This window comes from Chroicocephalus ridibundus, chromosome Z, assembly GCF_963924245.1.
Source record: "Chroicocephalus ridibundus chromosome Z, bChrRid1.1, whole genome shotgun sequence".
Taxonomy (NCBI): Eukaryota; Metazoa; Chordata; class Aves; order Charadriiformes; family Laridae; genus Chroicocephalus; species Chroicocephalus ridibundus.
The window spans coordinates 72,950,675-72,968,663 of NC_086316.1; the positions used below are offsets into that span (position 1 = coordinate 72,950,675).

The 17,989-nt window shown below is 38.3% G+C and overlaps 1 protein-coding gene across 1 annotated transcript in view; it reads right to left on the reverse strand.

Annotated features, from left to right (window-relative positions):
* SLC1A3 (solute carrier family 1 member 3) overlaps positions 1 to 17,989 on the reverse strand; it is a 66,756-nt gene that overhangs the window by 21,425 nt on the left and 27,342 nt on the right. The window lies entirely within an intron of this gene.

The following is a 17,989-nucleotide window of genomic DNA, read 5'->3' on the forward strand; positions in this document are numbered from 1 at the left end:
TGGAAAACTTGCGACATTAATCCTAATTCTTGGCTTGTCTTAATGCATCTGATCTAATGTGAATACTAGGGTGCTCACTATGGCATCTGCTAAAGTGTTTGTTCAATGGATTGCACCAACAGGGCTGCACTGTGTTTTTTAAATGAAGGTGCAGTTCTGCCAGGGAGTGAGCTCTGAATCTTTGAGAAGCAGTGTCTCAGGAGGACTGTCAGAAATGGAGATCTCTTTCTCTTTCCAAGCAGGTGCAGTTAGTGTTCTCCTTAAAATGCCCCTTTGTTCCTTCTCCTTAAAATTTCAAGTAGTCCATAACTTGCCCATATTTCATTTGGAGGCTACACTAACTGTCTCAAAACAGTGCTGATGCTTCTTGTTGGAATCAAGCTTTTGAAGTACAGAGTGAAGAAAGAGGTCAGGAAAAGATCTCTTTGCTTTATCACCTCCTCCTGTGGATGCCTGTATGGCAGCGTTTACTCCAGACTCCTGAGGACTGCCCACACATTTATCTAGATGCCACCTTTGAACATATAAAATATAATGAAAGTTGACCACCTGCTGCTCTGGGTACCTGTCTCAGAGGAGAAAGCATTTAAAATGAGGCACCAGGACTGCATGAATATAAATAATATGGAAATACAAAACTTGAATCATGACCTGGCAAAACTAAATGTTTTCCCAAATCACTGCAGATGTATCATACTTCTGTCTGTCTTCCAAAGGAGGAATTATGTGCTACTGCAGTTCCAGCAAAAGTACTGTGGTCACTGGTGTAACTGAGATCAAGGCCGTGTTCCAGGCTCTGATCAAATCTTCACAGTATAAAACCAATCACATGCTTCATACTTACCCTTTCATTTCACCTAGCGTTTGCCTCTCCTTTCAGCAGAAGCTATTAAACCCAGTAGGATTTGTGCTCACAAAATGAATTGCAAAGGGAGATGACTAGATTTGCACCCTGAATTGCTTGATTTACTTGTGCCGTTGTGGTAGAAGAGCAAAGTGCTACCGGCACAGTAAAGAAACTGAAAATGGGAATCCAATATTTGAAGCACTTGATCCTTCATTTCTCTGCTCAGCTTTCCCATGAGTAAAACTGGATGATAATGCTTGGGGTAAGTTTACATTTATTTTTTGAAATTCAGTGAAAAAAATGGTAAATGCTACCAAATAATAAATAGGTTTTTTATCTTTGCAAACAGGAAGTAAGTCCTGTAGCCCTCCTGTTGGTGGATGGAGGATTGATTTTTTTTGGAGTCCTCGAAATAATGCAAAATAATGAAAATATGATTAACCAATACATAAAAATGAAATTAATAATTCTTAGAGAATTTCAGATCTGCTACGGAGTTGCACAATGTTTATAACAGACAGCATTTGTTACTAATTTTATTTTTAAAGTATCAGTACGCAACTTAAAAAGAAGTTCAATTTAAAAAGTAAAAATTGAATCCATGCACCCTATTCCAGTCAACTTCATGTACTTTAATTGCCGTTTTGTGTTCTTACTTGCTATTTCTAAAGTGGCAGCAATGGTCTGTGTATTTTTTCATTTTAGTTAAGATCAGCTTTAAACTTGGTTTACATCCTGAGCATGAGAAGGTTAACCGAACCTATATAGTTTGGTAGGGAGATTTGGAAATGCACAGATGTTAAATAAGTCAGTTCCCAGTATCCTGCCCTTGCCAGGTAACAGATCCAGCACCAGATGCTGAACAGTCTCTAGAGGGTTCACAGCCTTACGTGCTTACTGCTTTAACCAAGCCTGACCTTTCTTTGGACCCCACACTTGGTACTAGGTTGAGTCTCCTACGCTCCAGAAATCACTAGGAATCAGCGTAGGGCACATCTTACCACTACAGATTGCTGTGTTGAAGGATTAGAGCTTGTGATCCTATTCTTTCTTGGATTGATTCTGGTATTGAGTGGTGAACCATGTGCAAGTGATATGTCAGGAGCAAGAGTCATGCTCTTTTCTTTATAAGCTGCTTTCCAGCTTGGTTTCCTATTATGCACTCTGGCTGGGACTACATGGCCCCTTATTTTAGGTTGCTCAGTCTCATTCCTGCTCTTGCTTATCATATAAATGACTTCTCAGCTTGAAAGTAGGCTACAGCAATTCCTCTGTTCTTGAGCTCTAACCGCTCGTGGCAGGTATAGCAGTAAGCATTCAAAGCAGAGGGATGACAAGTCTAAGTGTGAACAAAAGCTATATGAGGAGGAAGCCAGTTCTCACCTCAGAGAGCCCTTACTGGGGAGCTGCTGGGCAGCCTTCCCTCCCACTGTGGTTAATGGGAACTCGGGGAGCTCACAAGAGGGACACTCAGTACCATTCAGGGCTGAAACTGCAAAAGCTTCCAGCATACCAACAACAAGAATAATCTCCAAAAATATTTTAAATCTGTTTTTAAAACATGAGAAAATGAAGGTGTTTGTTTTCTTTACATTTTAAAATGTTGACGAGATTTCTTAGAGCTGAATGGCACTCTGGAAGGGTCTTTAATGGAGAAGCAATAAAGTTCGCTCCAAAGCTTTCATGTGTCACAGACCATTGTATCCTCAGTGTGTCCTTTCACAGCCAGCCAGCAAAACTCCCATTGTCCCACGGGAGATGTATGTGCCCCTTTCATCCTGCTTGCTGCTCTCTGCTCCACATGGCTGCTGGCTCCGGCACCTCTGCCTCCCCTCTTCCTCTCCCCTCCCCTTCCCCAGGGGGCCTGGGAAACTTTGCTGTGCCACCGGTCCCCACGCACAGGGATGCCTTGAAGTTGTCAAGGCAACCTGGAGCAGAGGGCCTGTAATTTCTCCCAGCGTGTGCGCGCACACAACATGAATGGGAATGATTTTTTAAGTATTGATGGGGAGGGAGGGAAGCAAGGAGGGAGGAAGGGAAGAGAAGAAAGAAGGGGGCAGGCATAAGTCTGTAAAACTGCAAACAAACCCAAGCCCTTACCCCGTCCTCTCCCTTCACCTACTCTTTCTCTCTCTTGAGAAATAAGTGAGGAATCGGTCACACTGTGGGTGAAATAAAGACATGACAAGGTGTTCTCCAGAGTCTTAGGGCAAAAAGCAAACCACTACGATGGTCTTTAACAAAAGTGTTAGAGAAGAAATGAAAATACTTCAGTATGTAGGAAAGGTAGCAAGAAGTAAGTTGGGTTATCGGAAAAGAAGGACAAAGAGAGAGAAAGGATGCAGGAAAATGGATGAAAAATCTAGTTAGGGCAACTTCTTAAAAATTCTGAATAGTTAATCTGATAGTTCTGATTGTTCACCTGACTTGATCATGGTTCTGCAAATTATCATGAACTAATGATGCAGCAACTTTCCTGAATAGCTACGATACTATCACTGGTTTTGTGTTCAACTGATATTTTTATATTGTACTTATGATTCTAGATTATGCAGAATTCTAGAATTTACAAATCCAGAGTTGCTTCTATTGTTTTTAATTTTCTTGACGTTGAAAGCATGCTGTACATAATCTGTGCGTAATCTTGGATTATACTAGGGCACACTAATGCAGAGGGATGGTACTGTACTCCTCAGTCTGATCAAAGGTGAAATACATTGAGCATGTTCTCTTTAGATAACATTAAACAAATAATAGCTTTGGATCTGCTTGTTCAAAAATAAATTCCAAGGGATTACTTTAAAAGCCAAAGAGCAGCACCTATGCTAGAAAGTCAAACAACTACAGAACACTTTCTGCCTTTAATTAGTGCAACTGCATCAACTGATCTCTTGCAGAGCAGTCCAATGTCCTCAGGTCACGTTATGAGCTATTTCAGTCTGAGATTTGAGTTTAATCACATACCTTAATTTTCCTGTTACAGTACTTAAGAGGTTCTGCCTGTGGGGTTTCTTTTAGAAAAAAAAAGGAATATACATATTTACACAATTAGACAGAATATGAATATTTACCACAAGGATAACTGGTTGGGTCGGCAGATGGTATGACTGAGGCCCTATTTCTGTGTGTAAACCTGTAGTCAGCAAAGCATTCTTGGTTTTATATTTGTCCTTAATGTTAATCACTAGCATGGTTTGCTGAATGAGTGCCCATAACTAGCAGTTTTTAAATGAGATCTTTTTCTTTACGCTCAACAGTAAAGTAGTATGCCACCAAAGAAATGGGCATGTAGTAGGATTCATTTTCTTTGGTTTTTCCTAAAAAAAACCCAACCCAGTCACTACTTAGGACTAATCCTGTATCTTCAGTGATTTTATCATTTGTCAGAGCAAGGGAGACTCTGTTACTGGGGGAGGGGGCGTGCATGTGAGTGTATGCACATTTGCGTGTGTATAATTTCAGATTGAAAATAGCTAAAATGCTCAGCTACTGCTTTTCGTGTTGAAAGTCCCTGTTTCTGAAATCTGTTTGCTGCCCTTAAAAAAACTTTTGGAAAACATAAGTTTATGCGTTTGTTTTTGTGTGCTAAAACTCCTGTGCTTGTAAGAAGAAAATGTAACATTTTGCCCACAATTTTTTTGAACATTTGGTTTATTTAAAATTACTTTTGATGCATAGAGATGAAAATTTTAAATATAGACTAGAATATTTCAGTTGGAAGGGACCTACAACAATCATCGAGTCCAACTGCCTAAGCACTTCAGGACTGACCAAAAGTTAAAGCATGTTATTAAGGACATTGTCCGAATGTCTCTGAAACACTGACAGCCTTGGGGCATCGACCAGCTCTCTAGGAAGCCTGTTCCAGTGTGTGACCACCCTCTTGGTAAAGAAATGCTTCCCAATGTCCAGTCTAAACCTCCCCTGACAGAGCTTTGAACCATTCTCGTGTGTCCTGTCACTGGGTATGAGGGAGAGGAGCTCAGCACTCCCTCTCCATGTCCCTCCTCAGGGAGCTGTAGAGGGCAATGAGGTCTCCCCTCAGCCTCCTTTTCTCCAAACTTGGCAAGCCCAAAGTCCTCAGCCGCTCCTCATAGGACAGTAGTGATCCTGCTCAGTAGAAGAGGAACTGCAGCTTCAGACCCCTGGTGCAGGCACTTGGCTGAGGAGCCACTGGTGCGCGGCTGCCATCTGTGGGCAGATGACTGGAGGCTTCTCAGTCAGAATCCTGGTGAGACGTAGCGATATGTTGTTGCAAATACATAAAATGATGAACCAGTTCTGAATGAGTGTGTAGATCAAACTCTGCATTCTGGTCCTCATACATATTGACTACTGGAAATAAAAAGGAGATAATTTCTATGACTATGAATTCTTTCCTTATTCAATGTATTAGAACTGAATTGATGGAACTTCCTTGCTAATGTAGATTTTTGTATAAATTTCCTTTAGATGTCTTTAAAAACAAAATATTATGGACAGGGCATCTTTTTATTGCAAATTATTTTCCTGTTTATTTTTTATAGCCTCATCATTAGGACATTGCAGTTGCTTGTTAAGGACCCCTGTGGTGGAACAGCAATAATGACAACTGTTGACTCAGGAGTGTTGCCCTAATTTTGTTTCTTTAAGGTTGTCTCTCATTCTCCTAATGAAGCAGTCTTAAATGGGCTACTCCCGACCCCCTACATCCACTAAGCACTGTGTGATGAGTAAACTCTCAGTGTGAGACCATGAGAACAATCCCTTTTGTGTATGTTGATGAGGATTTGTGGAAATGAATAACACTGTGCAAGGTCACGGTAAAAGATGCTGACAGAAAAATTCTAAGGAAAGCAATAGTTAGGTAAAGACAGTGGAAGTATTGCCTCAGTTTAATTAACATGATTAAGTTCTAGAGCTTTATTCTGCTAGCTGCTGAGCATGTCCTAAGTGGTGCTGAGCGTTCCCAGAAAACAAAAGTTAAATAACGTTTAAAGCTTTCTGTTGAGCCCTTCACAAGACCAGGTCGAAACTCTGGATTAGTATTTTTAACAGCAGTAGCAGCGAAAGAATAAAACTGCAAAGAAAAGAGATAAATAACATTTTCAAAGAACTATATGCAATGATGAAGTTAATTAATGTTAAATCAATACAGCTAATGACTTCCTGATGCCATATAAAATACGTCTGCAAAAACAGGTCTGTATGCGTTTCGCATGAACTGATGGGACAAGCTGCCCCCAAATCTCGGTTTAAGTTATTCTTATTTGAATATGGAAATCTAAATAATTAAGCTAGATACTTAATTAATTTTTCCAGGACCATTAAGAACATTGGGCAAATATATCACAGGAAAACTAGTAGTTTTATTTGATCCAAAATTACATAATTGTGATTAAGCCAAACTGACTAATGAAACCCATGGCTGGGATATAGAAATCCAGCTCAGTGAGCCAATTCAACGGCTAAGAGCGGCTCCTAAAGGACCACACCTGCCCTGCAGCTTTGTAATCCTGCCCCATCCCTTGCCATCAGGAAACTATTAACTTTGGGTTTTGTAGGGTCAGGTTTTTTGCCAGTTTGTCATTTTGAATTATCTCAGAATCATGTAATGTGAACACCAGAACTTATACAAGGGAAAAAGGAGACCATTTCTGTGAGCAGAAGAATAGCATTTTGGCAGCAGTTTGCCATTACTTCAAGTTACCTGTACAGTTAAACTGCATCCTTTGCCCTTTGGCTGCAGCACTGCTAAAGCAAGTTAAGCATTCCTTACTTCCACCTGCTTATCTTTAAGCTTGTCTCTGTTCTCAGCAGGTATCTGAGCAAACACCATCCGCCATTTGACGACAAGGAGAGAACAAGGGTGTGTGAAAGAGCACCTGGGCTCAGGAGAGCTCCACAGCTACTCAAACCAGCACTGCCTTCAAAAAAGATCGCACAAAAATACACTTTTATAAAGATACACACATTTTCCTGTTACGTGTAAGAAAAAAGCTCACAGCATGAGTGAATCCGAGAAATCCCAGACTTTAACAGAAAGGCGGGACTTAACAACATGTGGAAGAGCCCACATAAGAACTTAAATAAAGCGATGTACCTTTCTTTGGGGATTCTCCATTACTACAGTGAGAAGAAAGGTTGTATATAATGAAAAGAGACCTTCTCTAGAGGATGCTAACCTAACCCTGCCATATACACTTATTTCTGTTATTCATAGAGCGCTTGTTTTGCAACATACCTGAATGTGGATGCTGGATACCTCTCAGAGATTCTGAAAGCTTTTGCACATGCAAAAGTGATGCAAACTGAACGTTTCACTCTTTCTTTAGTCCCATATTTCTTGATGGAAACAGTATAAAAATATGCTAGCAAGTAGGTGTAATGTGTACTAGCTTAAAGCATATTTCCTCCATCCCTTTCTAACTCTTGTTAAGGGAACATACTTTGTAATTGACCATGGTTTTTGATGCTTCATCCTGTTGGTAGCAAACACACACTCTTCTAGCCACAGTTTAGTCATTAGAAGGAAAATGTTTGTGAAACCATAGTAAGGTAATTTCAGAACATCACTGGCTGGTGTAAATGGTAGAGGCCCAAATAATCTCTAGTGGCTTTACAGTGATTTTTACCTTTCAGTTAACCGTGAATAACAAAAGACCATTTTGTTACTATTAATCACCGATACTGCTCTTTCAGTGGAATAACTTCACTTTATGAAACTCTGCTTCATTTCAGCGCATTGGGATTAGTTGTGATTTTACAAAAAAATATGACAGTAATCTATGCTGGAAAGTATTTCCTGGGCCATCAAGTATAGCATTCTGATACAGCAGGCAAATACATTATACAGTCTTGGTAAGAAATTTGTTGAGCTTGAGGTTCAAATCAGTTGTTATTTTTACCCTAACTATTTTCATGGTAGGGTATCCACAGCCTTGCTCACCTCTTTACTTTTCTTGTTTCCAAGCACAAAAAACTTGATTTTTCTCCCTTTAAAATTCTTCTCTGTATCAGGACAGTGTCAGCCAGTGAGGGCAGGGAAGAATTCCGTAAACCTCCCCAGACTGTGCTGCTTGTTGCTAAATAATTTATAGACACCAAAGTATTACACCTTGCAGTAAAGTGAAATATGTAAATGTGGTACACTTAGATGCTTCATGTATTGAGTGTCAGTGATGTTTGTGTTACTACAGGAAACCTCTTGCAGGAATATGCTCTACTTTCTGAAAAATATAATTGATTTATTTTTTGGGTTTGCAAGGTAACAGAATACATTTGGAGAACTAGTAGGAAAGTACATTTCCTAAAACTCACATCTGCCTGAGAAGGACCCTGCTGTGGGGCTGTTTAGATACCCATTTAACTCTTCGCATTATTCCATCTTTTGCTCACAGTATTGGAATGTGCCAAACAATATGCTTTTTGAAGGGAAACTAGGGAGTAATTTATCTTCTTTATGTGTGCTAAGCAGAGCAGGAGGGAGAGGCAAGCAGGGATTCACAGCAAGCCATGGAGCAGTGATTAGTAACAGCTGACAGTCTCAAACCAAGACTCTCTTTCTTTGGTTACCTCATTGTAATAACAGAGTACAAAGGGCTGACTGTCTTCAAGCCAAGAATTGGAGACCCAGGAACACAGAAAATAGCAGCTCACAATTTTTTTGGTAATAAAACACTGCTGCTACCTGCACAGTGCAATTCTAAAAAGACATCCTTTTATGTCCAGACATTTGGATTAAGCTTTCCTGGAAATGGGATTCTTCCCTTGGCCATAAAGCTGCTTATTTTCTGTTTCAGGATTGAAAAAGTGAATATATTTGCTTAAGAAAAAGCATAACATAACATGGTAAATTATTTCAGTTTAATTAGGAAAAAAGCTCATTGTAGTAGCTGATAAGCCAAAGCACATTAAGTTAGTTTGAATCCTACACGACATGTTGTTACAAGACTGAAATAAATATGCTTGTAGTTGTAAGACTGCTACCGAAGCATCTATTCCCCAAGGATTAAAACATTAATTTTCACTTATTCTGAACATATTGCCAAAAATATCTACTTTAAACATGAAACACACCACATCCTGGCCAGATACCACTGATAAAGATACCTTTGCCTTCTGGATGGTGTTAAGCACATTACTTACTGCTCCATAAAAATCCATAATTCCTTAAAATACATGTGGAAGCTTTTAATCTGCTAAAACGCTGGTCTGAGTTTTGGCAGACTGTGCCTGGAGCCCTTTGAAGACATGTTTTTGTGTGTGCAGCACTTATTAAACAACATTCCAGAAATGTACAGTGCTTCTGTTATCTGACTGGCTGTATACCCTGTGATGAAGCTGTAAACTCTTACTTTAGCTGCTACTGAAAAAAAACAATATGACATACTTGAGAATACAGATGTGAGATTCGAGATATCTGTAAAGGGACTGCATTAAAAGCACTGTAAGGCATAACTGGCGTTAATGCAGTCTCATTTAAAAATGTATGTGCTTTTACACCTTCAAAACGTAACAGATGTCTGAAGAGACACTTCTGTTGAATTGCTAGAAAAATGAAGTGAACATAATTCTAGTCAGAGAAGTGCAAGATGTGAAGAATGGAAAATTAAGGTTGCCTGTCTAAAAAAAGATAGAGACATATCCCTATCTGTTTGCAAAATGATACGGGATTTGGGGTATGGGATTGTATTGATCTGTAACTTGTCACAAGTCTATGCTGGAGGCATCACCTTTGCACTCAAAATGTGATCCAGTATTGTTGGCCAGACAGTTCTTGGCATCTTCACTAAAACTTTCAATAATAGCAACTATTGCAGTGATAGTGTCTTCTATTTGGATCATTGTCCACTAGGGTCTGACATCAGTTAGTTTCATAGACTTCATGCAGCAGCAGGAAGGAAGTCTTGCCCAGTTGGATGTGACTCAACTAAGATCTGATAATTTTGATTTGATAATGTTAGCGTGTTACTAATGCACCTGGTAAAAACCTGGTCTTTGGATTTCTGCTTGGAATTTTAATTTTAGCACAAATTTTAAACCCCTGAGATCATATTTCTTTGCTAATTCAGCAATATTAAGGTAATTTGGAAAAGAACATTGTGGCATTGCCTTTAGAGATGTTCAATAAGACTTGATTTTTTTGAATACTCTGGTTACTTCAGTAATGGCCCACTCACTAAAGAATCCTGCCTATTTTTTGTTGTGCCAGTAACAACTATTTATCCTTGTACCAGGTTTACCAGGAACCAAAATTGCCGAATTTTTGAAATTTTTTTTTCTTTTTAGAAATCTTCTCAGTGACACAACACTGATTGGTGCATCTGTGTCCAACTTAAAAGTGATAAATTTTCATTTTGCTTTCAAGCTAGCAGTTCATTGATCTACTGATGTTTTATCCATTGATCTTCTGGAGAATCTATCTGAGCTGCTCGTGGAGCTGTCGCTTTCCTTTTTGTCTATGTTACACACACCCTCTGGTGTTTACATGTTCTTGTAATCCTTTAGTTTATTACATTCCTTCCCATGTGCCAGGCGTTTTTTCAGTTTGTACTGTTTTGCAACAGTGTGTATATTCCATGGGCTGTTCTTCATGTATTCACACTTTGTTTGCTGACTTTTCTCCTCTCACACTTCCAGTATGATTTTAATTTCCACCAAGTTCTAGTGCTGTCTGCATTCACCTGAAGCACCATAAATCACTTCAAATGGGGCTCCACGCTGCTGTTGCTATCCTGCTCCTCATATTGATATAAAATTAACCCAGTTATCTATCTACGACAGTGAAGTCATCAATGTTGATATAATATCTTCTCAATCTGCGGAAGTTTGTCCCGGAAGACATTACCCCCAATACTGTATTGGCTTTGGTGCAGGACCCAGTATAGTGGGGCCTCGGTCCCTCTGGTAGTTCAGGTACACATAAGATGCACCACTACATAGTAATATCTATTTGCGTCTAAAGGAAATGCATGGAACTCCTTCATGTCTCTAAGTCATTATTTGCACTAAAAATTGCAGAACAGTAATTAATTTGACAGTACAGAGTACTTCTAGATTCTTATTTTTCAAAGAATTGCATTAACTTGTATTTGCTAAAAAAAAATTTTTAAATAAATTTATAAATTTATATAATTTATAAATTTTTATATGGCATCAAAAAATGAATCTTGTATTAATAAAGAATCTAGAAACAATCTGAGACTTCATTTATCCAGTATAGCAGAGTCTATTTAAAGAGTATGGGATCTGATGCAGACATAATTTGAAAAAAATTGTATAGACGTTTTTTGAACTAGCAGCGTTTTAAAACACTTAAAATCCATAAATTAATATATTAATAATAAATAAGAACATCCTAATGCATAACATCTTAAGCATTTTTCCTTTTTTCTTCATGGACCATAGGAGTAAATCGTTATTTAATTAAACCCTAAATACACCCCCAGAATTTAATGCGTAAGAATCAAATCAACCTTAGGAAAAAATACTTCCTATTTGTGAATTTAAGGTCCTCTACTCATATGCTGTATGAACACTAAGGAGTCATTACTTTAGCTGCAATTAGTCTATTACATTTTAAATTGTCATTATAATTTTGTTGGGTTTTTTTTTTCACAATCCAGTAATTATGTTAAGGCTGTTCTGAGAACTCATTATGAAAGTGTGGAATTGGAGTTTCATGTGAACAGGCTTTTGTTTTCCTTCTTTTCTCTCCTTTGTTTCAATGACCTCTTGAACTTTGGGTCACTGATTCAGTTACAGCCTTGCAACATCAAAGCTGTACATGTTTTGCTTTGTCTTTGTCCACCTTACAGACTTCTAGGAGGCAATGGAAAGAAGTTAAGTCTTCCTCTGAAATGCCTGATAGTAGCAATCAGTGCTTTTTATTAATACTATTCAGCTCTTTTCCAAGATGTTACAGTGCTAAGTATGGCTGAAAGATAGATTTTGGCTTCCACTATTCAAGCGTTATACAGTTGCCATCTGGGCATCATCTGCTTGCACGCAGGACTGAGGATATGAATTTCTATGAGAGGTCTGAGGTACCAAAGAAAATATCAGCTGATTTTAAACTAAACAGATGAAAGAGAAGAGGGTTTTTTTAGATCACTCTGATGTTCTGCAGAACAGAAAAGAAACTTATTTACTTTTTAATGAACTATTAAAAATCCTATCTTGAATTTGAAAGCTTTATTTTCTCTAGGGAAGTGAGCCCTTTACACAGACAGATATTAGCCAGGGTTAGTAAACTAATCTTGGCTAACTTTCTTTTCAGGGTTCGGGGAGTTAAGACATACTGCATTTGAAAATACTGGACAAAGCTGATTTTCAGTGCAAGAATGTATTCATTAATGAAATAGCCATTCATTAGGTGAACTCTTGACAACAACGTATTTTTTCTCTAGCTCTGAAAAGAAACTATATTCACTGGAGAATCTCTGATATTATCTAAGTATTCAGATCTAAGTTAGTGGGTGGTGAAATGTCAGAATAAAGTAAGTATTTAGCTTTGCATGTGAGTAGAGAGAAAAAAAGAGAGCTGTTCATGGAGGAAAGAATCAGCATCAGTATGTTAATTTTTAGTGCAAATAGTGTACTCCTAGTACTATGCTGTACTTTTCTTTTTCTTATCTACCACCTGTAAGGAGTTAGAGGTATAGTTGCCTGAGGATGAAATGGTATAATTATCTGAAAAAACATTAATTCTGTTTAAGTAAGTACATAATTACTACAAACCAAAGCCTGATCCTGAAAACATACTGAGGCATCTAAATAACTGTTTCTGTTAATGTACTTAGTCCAAAAAACTCTTCACAACTTGCGATATGCTTGAAGCCTTTCAAACTCTTCAGGCAAGTAGAAAAGATGAATATTGCTTAAAGATTAATACCAGATCTGATAACTCTAGCTACTCCGGAAGTCATGCTCTCCAAATACTGGAATATCCTAAAACCCAACATTTTTTTGAATAAATGCTCTTTGTTGTGTGACTCTTGAGTTTTCACGATATAGTCAGGATCTATTTTTGAGCTTTTCTTCACAACCAGGGGGCCAGGAATTCAATTTGCTTTGATACTTGACTTCCAGAGATAACGGGTCTTTAAGAATAACACTAAGATCTGAAAGCTTCTGTTGTAATGACAGTTGAGCACTTGACTGTTTTCTTTATTTGCATGTTTCTTACTCAGTGTTAGAACTGATTGCTATTTAATTGTGTGGCACTGTAAAGAATTTTATCTTTTCAATTCCCATATGATAATGCCCCATAAATAATGAGAATATTTTTTGCACAAGTCTTTCTGTATCCTAGTGGCTTATACTTCTCTTTGTAGATCGACATTGGTATTTTTGGTTTTGTTAGACTCCTGCAGAGAAAAAGGTCCTTTCAATGCACTGTCAATAGAAGGAATACAGGGAACTTTTGTATCTGGTCCGCTGAGGAAACAAAATGGAAGAGCTTGCCATCCCAGGTACTTTTCTTGCCGTTTTGCTAGATATACCTTTCTTCACAGTAGCAAGAACCGAAAGTTTATGGTGTACTAAACTGTCCCGTTTTCTAAGTGTACAAACCTCTGAGGAATCTGTGTTTGTACTGATTGCACATGTCCCTCTTTCAGATGGAAATGCCATGCTTTACAATGATGAATTCTTGGCCAAGATAAGAATTTCTAAATATACAGCTTTGTTGACCTGAGAAACACTGAGACAGGCAATTCAAGAAAGGCCAACCTTGAGAACAAGTGGGAGCCTGTAGAAATTCCTTTTTCCCCATTTCTGGAATGCAGATGGCACTTGCTACCTTCCAGAGACACACAGATAGGTTTTTCGGTAAACTGAATTAACTTTATTGTGGTATGTATCAGTGGCACCATTCAGTCAAACCTGAGAAGATCAAGTCCTAGAGAGAATCTAAGGAAAAGGGCCTTGTGTAAACAGGGAAAAATGTCACCAGGGTGGCCCAAGTAAAACACCTGAGGCAGTGCATAGAAGTGGCAGAGTATGCCCAGATCTAGCCAAAAAGGATGCTTTCTGAAATAAGCCATCACCACAAAACCCAGTCATTTCTGTGGCTGGTGGTATGTTACAAGAGTTTTGCACCAAACTTCAGCAGTATAACAGCACTCTGGACTCACTTGCATAAAGAAAACCAGATCAGACTGGGGCCTGGAAAAGTTCACATCAAGAGACTTTCCACCCAGTTAAAAAAGGCTGGCAATTCTGTAAGGAGATTCTAGGTTTCAGCAAACTTTTTGCTGTGTTCATGGCTGCCTTGGGCACTCAGCTGGAGACAAAACTGCAACACAGAAATAAGGAAAATATATTTTACCCTGTGACAGCCACATCTCTGCAAAAAGTTACCAACTATGAAAAGGAGCTATGGCACAACTGGAAAGCAATTCCTAGCAACCAGGCAAGCTCTTAAATATTTGCAGTGATATCTTTGGAGTGACTCTTCATGCCATATACAACAGCATTGTTTATATTTTGTTGCATTCATTTCTCAAGGTCTGAACTGGCGGATATAGAATGTATTTAGAAACAGACTGGAAGAGAAAAGAAAAAATATGCACTAAAAGGAATGTCCGGGTGAAAGGAATTATAGCTGATGCAGGATCTGCTTTATGACTCTAACATGCAGTTGAAATCTGCTGATATTGCTGATCTTTAGTTATATCTGTAATCTCAACAAATCATTAGAGATTTCTATGCTGAATGTCTCTGTTTTCTCCTTCTTGTCCTCCATCACCAGCAAGAGCTGTGTCATGCAGCCGGATACCAGGATGAACGACTAGCTGGGCAGCCTTCCTCCTCTTCCAGACAATCCAGTATCTTACAGGAATCCAGACCCAAGACCTGAGTCCTGTAGATCTTGTGATGCACAGTGGCTTTCCTTGTTCTCCACTGCTCAGAACACAGGTGGGGCATCCAGCAGTGCTATCAAGAGACAAGTATTCAGTATCTCTGCCTCCAGTAACGATGATAATGATGAATATATCTTATAGAAATTTATAATCCAAATATATAGCTGAAGGACAGCATATAGCCGACCTAGCAATTAATTTTGAGAATTAAATGGAAATAATATATTATAGACCAACAATCGCCCATTATCAAAACATGGGACAAAAGTCAGGGGTGAAAACAAGGGTAGAGGACCTAATGATAGCATTAGTCTCCTGTTTCTGAAGCATGACAACCTTCTGCATGTGGTTTGGTCTGCAGTTGGTCCTTCTGCAATGATCTGTGTAGCTGCTGAAATGATTCTGAAGTACTTTGTGTCTGTCAGATTTTGCAGTGTTGATGAAAGGATGAGCCATGTTACTTCTGCTGGTGTGCAAGTACTCCCAGTAGTGTTCCTGGTGTTCCCAAAATGCAGCCTCAGGAGCATTCTTGATTAGATTCTTCTGGTCTTCATGAGCAGTTATAGCAGAGACAAACTGACAAGGAAGCAAATATGATGGAATTGTGCTACATTCACATGTAGGAAATGGGGATGCAGATCATGGCGTTCAGGCTAGAGGTAATGAGGTGAAAGAAGTAGGAAAGTGAAGGCTGTTAAAGCCTGAATGAAGCCTCTGTGAACCTAACTGTCTCTGGGCATAAATTCTCTCCTCACAAGTTTTCAGACTGCTTTTTGTCATACTTTTATATAGCTCTTACACTGTTGTTGTTTGTCAGCTTCCCAAGAGTGGCATAATTAAGAGCTGCTGATATCGTTGTGCATAGTTCTTTCCTTCTTTCTTGACATATGGTTTGTCTTATCTTTTTTATTTTTAAGTCTATTTTCCTTTCAATGGAGTGAATTTACATCTGTTGAAGGTGAGACGATTCTCAGATCCTGGAAGAGTTTTTCCTTGGTCTTGAACCAGCTCTCAAAAGAGCTACGTGTGTCAGAAAGTTGAAACTCTTGACAGCAGTCATTGCCCTAGAGAAACTGGTAGCTGAAATATTAACAAGTGAAGACAGAGACACCCCTTCAGTCTGATATGAAATTCTATGGAATGCAAGAATAACATAAGCCTATGAAAAATTAGTTAGTCCGATGGTCAGCCAACCCATTTCTTTGTCTTCAGCTCTACCTGACAACAGATTCATACTGAAAGACTATGAGAAACCAAAAAAAGATAGTATTCACTGCCCTTTCTTGCCCTCCCTGCATCTAGTCACCAGTGAGGATTCCTAAATTCCTAGTTCCCCAAATTTAATAGTCAATGATGGCTGCATCTGCGAACTCTCTATTTTCATTTTGAAACTATTAACTTCTGGCTTGTGGCACTGTACAACACAATTTAATTGTGTGCTGTGTGAAAAAGCACTTCCTTTTCTTTATTAGTTATTTAATTGGACACCCCATATTTCTTTTATTATGAAAAATAATTATGAGACATAATAATTAATCATTACTCCATCTAAGGCTCTACAAATGATTCATGATTTCTTTGGGCTTTTATGGTGATCTTCCACAGTTGTATTTTTTTCAAGCCAAAGAGTTGTAGTCTGTTGAATCCCTGCATTTCACTGGAACTCCGTTCCACTAATAAGCCCTGTCACCATCCCTGGATTGTTCGCAGTGAGTCTGAGAGCTCTTGCCTGTGTACTAACGGCCAGCGGAGAACTTGTGATTAGGTGTAGTATAGGTGTAGTACGTTCCCCTTTCCCAGGTGTATTACTTTGCACTTGGCAACATCCTAGCTCATCTGTCACATTCTCACAGAGTCATTCAATATTGAAAACATTGTTCTTTACAGTTTCAATCTTCAATATCCTGAATAAAATGCCTTCTCTCAGTGTCCTAATTCCCAAAACACTGAGGAGACTTGATTTTGCGTTTTGGACATTTTGCTGTACAAAATACAAACCCAAGTCTTTGCCATTTACAATCTAACGTAGCTAATTTTATATTTTGTAATATTTTTTATTATTTTTTTTTTAAATTTTCAGGTGTGCTCTTTTTCTGTAACTAATTCATATTTGCTTCTATTAAACTCAAAAAATTGTTTTGAACTGTCCCTAAGGTATTTTAAATCCTTCTGCCATTGATTGACATAGAAATGTTAATAAAGAGACAGTGTAGATTTACAATGGTCCATCAGTGCTCAGCAAGATGCTTTAACTCTTGCATGTTCTTACAAATAGTTTTTGCTTTTTATTTTGCCAGTGACTTTCCTGTCAGCAAGCAAAGTCTTGATGTTATCCATTTGAACTAAGGTGAAAAATCAAAACTAAGTCTTTGAGGATGGGAGGTTGTTACCTGTTATGAATTCCGTTGGAATCCCGTGGAGAATGCAAACTGAATGGAAGTGTGTAACAACCTGTTATTCAATGCTTTGTGAAACAACTAAAAGTAGTCGTCCACTAAGAAAAGCTATATTTTCCAATGAAATTTAAATCAACCTTTAATTGCTTCTAGCAAACTTGAGTGATTTTAGAGGTATTCTTTAGTTTTGCTGCCTTTAATGATTGCAGAATTTGTTCTTCAACACCCTTGCATTATTGCTTGCAGAGACTAAGACTTCAAAAACTACACTGCTGCATAGTTTCTGCTTTTGGATGTTGCATATTATGCTTAGGTTTTCTCTTTTAAGATTTAATCAAATTTTATCTTATACAGAGTGCCATTATATGCAGGAATCTAATCTCTGCTCTTACTGCATTTTAATTCTTAGTGGGATCTCTGCTCACTTAGAATTGTTCTCTCAGGCTCTTGTGAAGATAGATTGCTATGTATTTCCTATTGCAAAACTGTTTCAGAAGTATATTTTCATTTTATGATCCTTTCTGTAGCTCCTTACTTTTAGTATTTGCATAGATGAAGACATATGGCACTTTCTGAGTAAGAAGTTCCACACAAAGCTGTATTTATTGTACAAATATGTATGACATTTCATTATGATTTTCTAACATCCATCCTTGCACAATGCTTTCTGACTTCCAACTGGGTATAGTTTGTTTCCTCCTGGAGCACTTTCTGTTCAGGAAACATATTGAGGAAATCATAGTCAAATTTATTGCCAACATGCACTGAATCTGCACATAGTTCTTTTTGTGTTTTGACTTGAAAATTGATGTTTCTAGGTGCTGAATAATTTCCGACCTATCTTTTTTTCTTGTTGATTTTCCAAAATGTAGCTGTGTGCTACTTAAACTCTTTTTTTT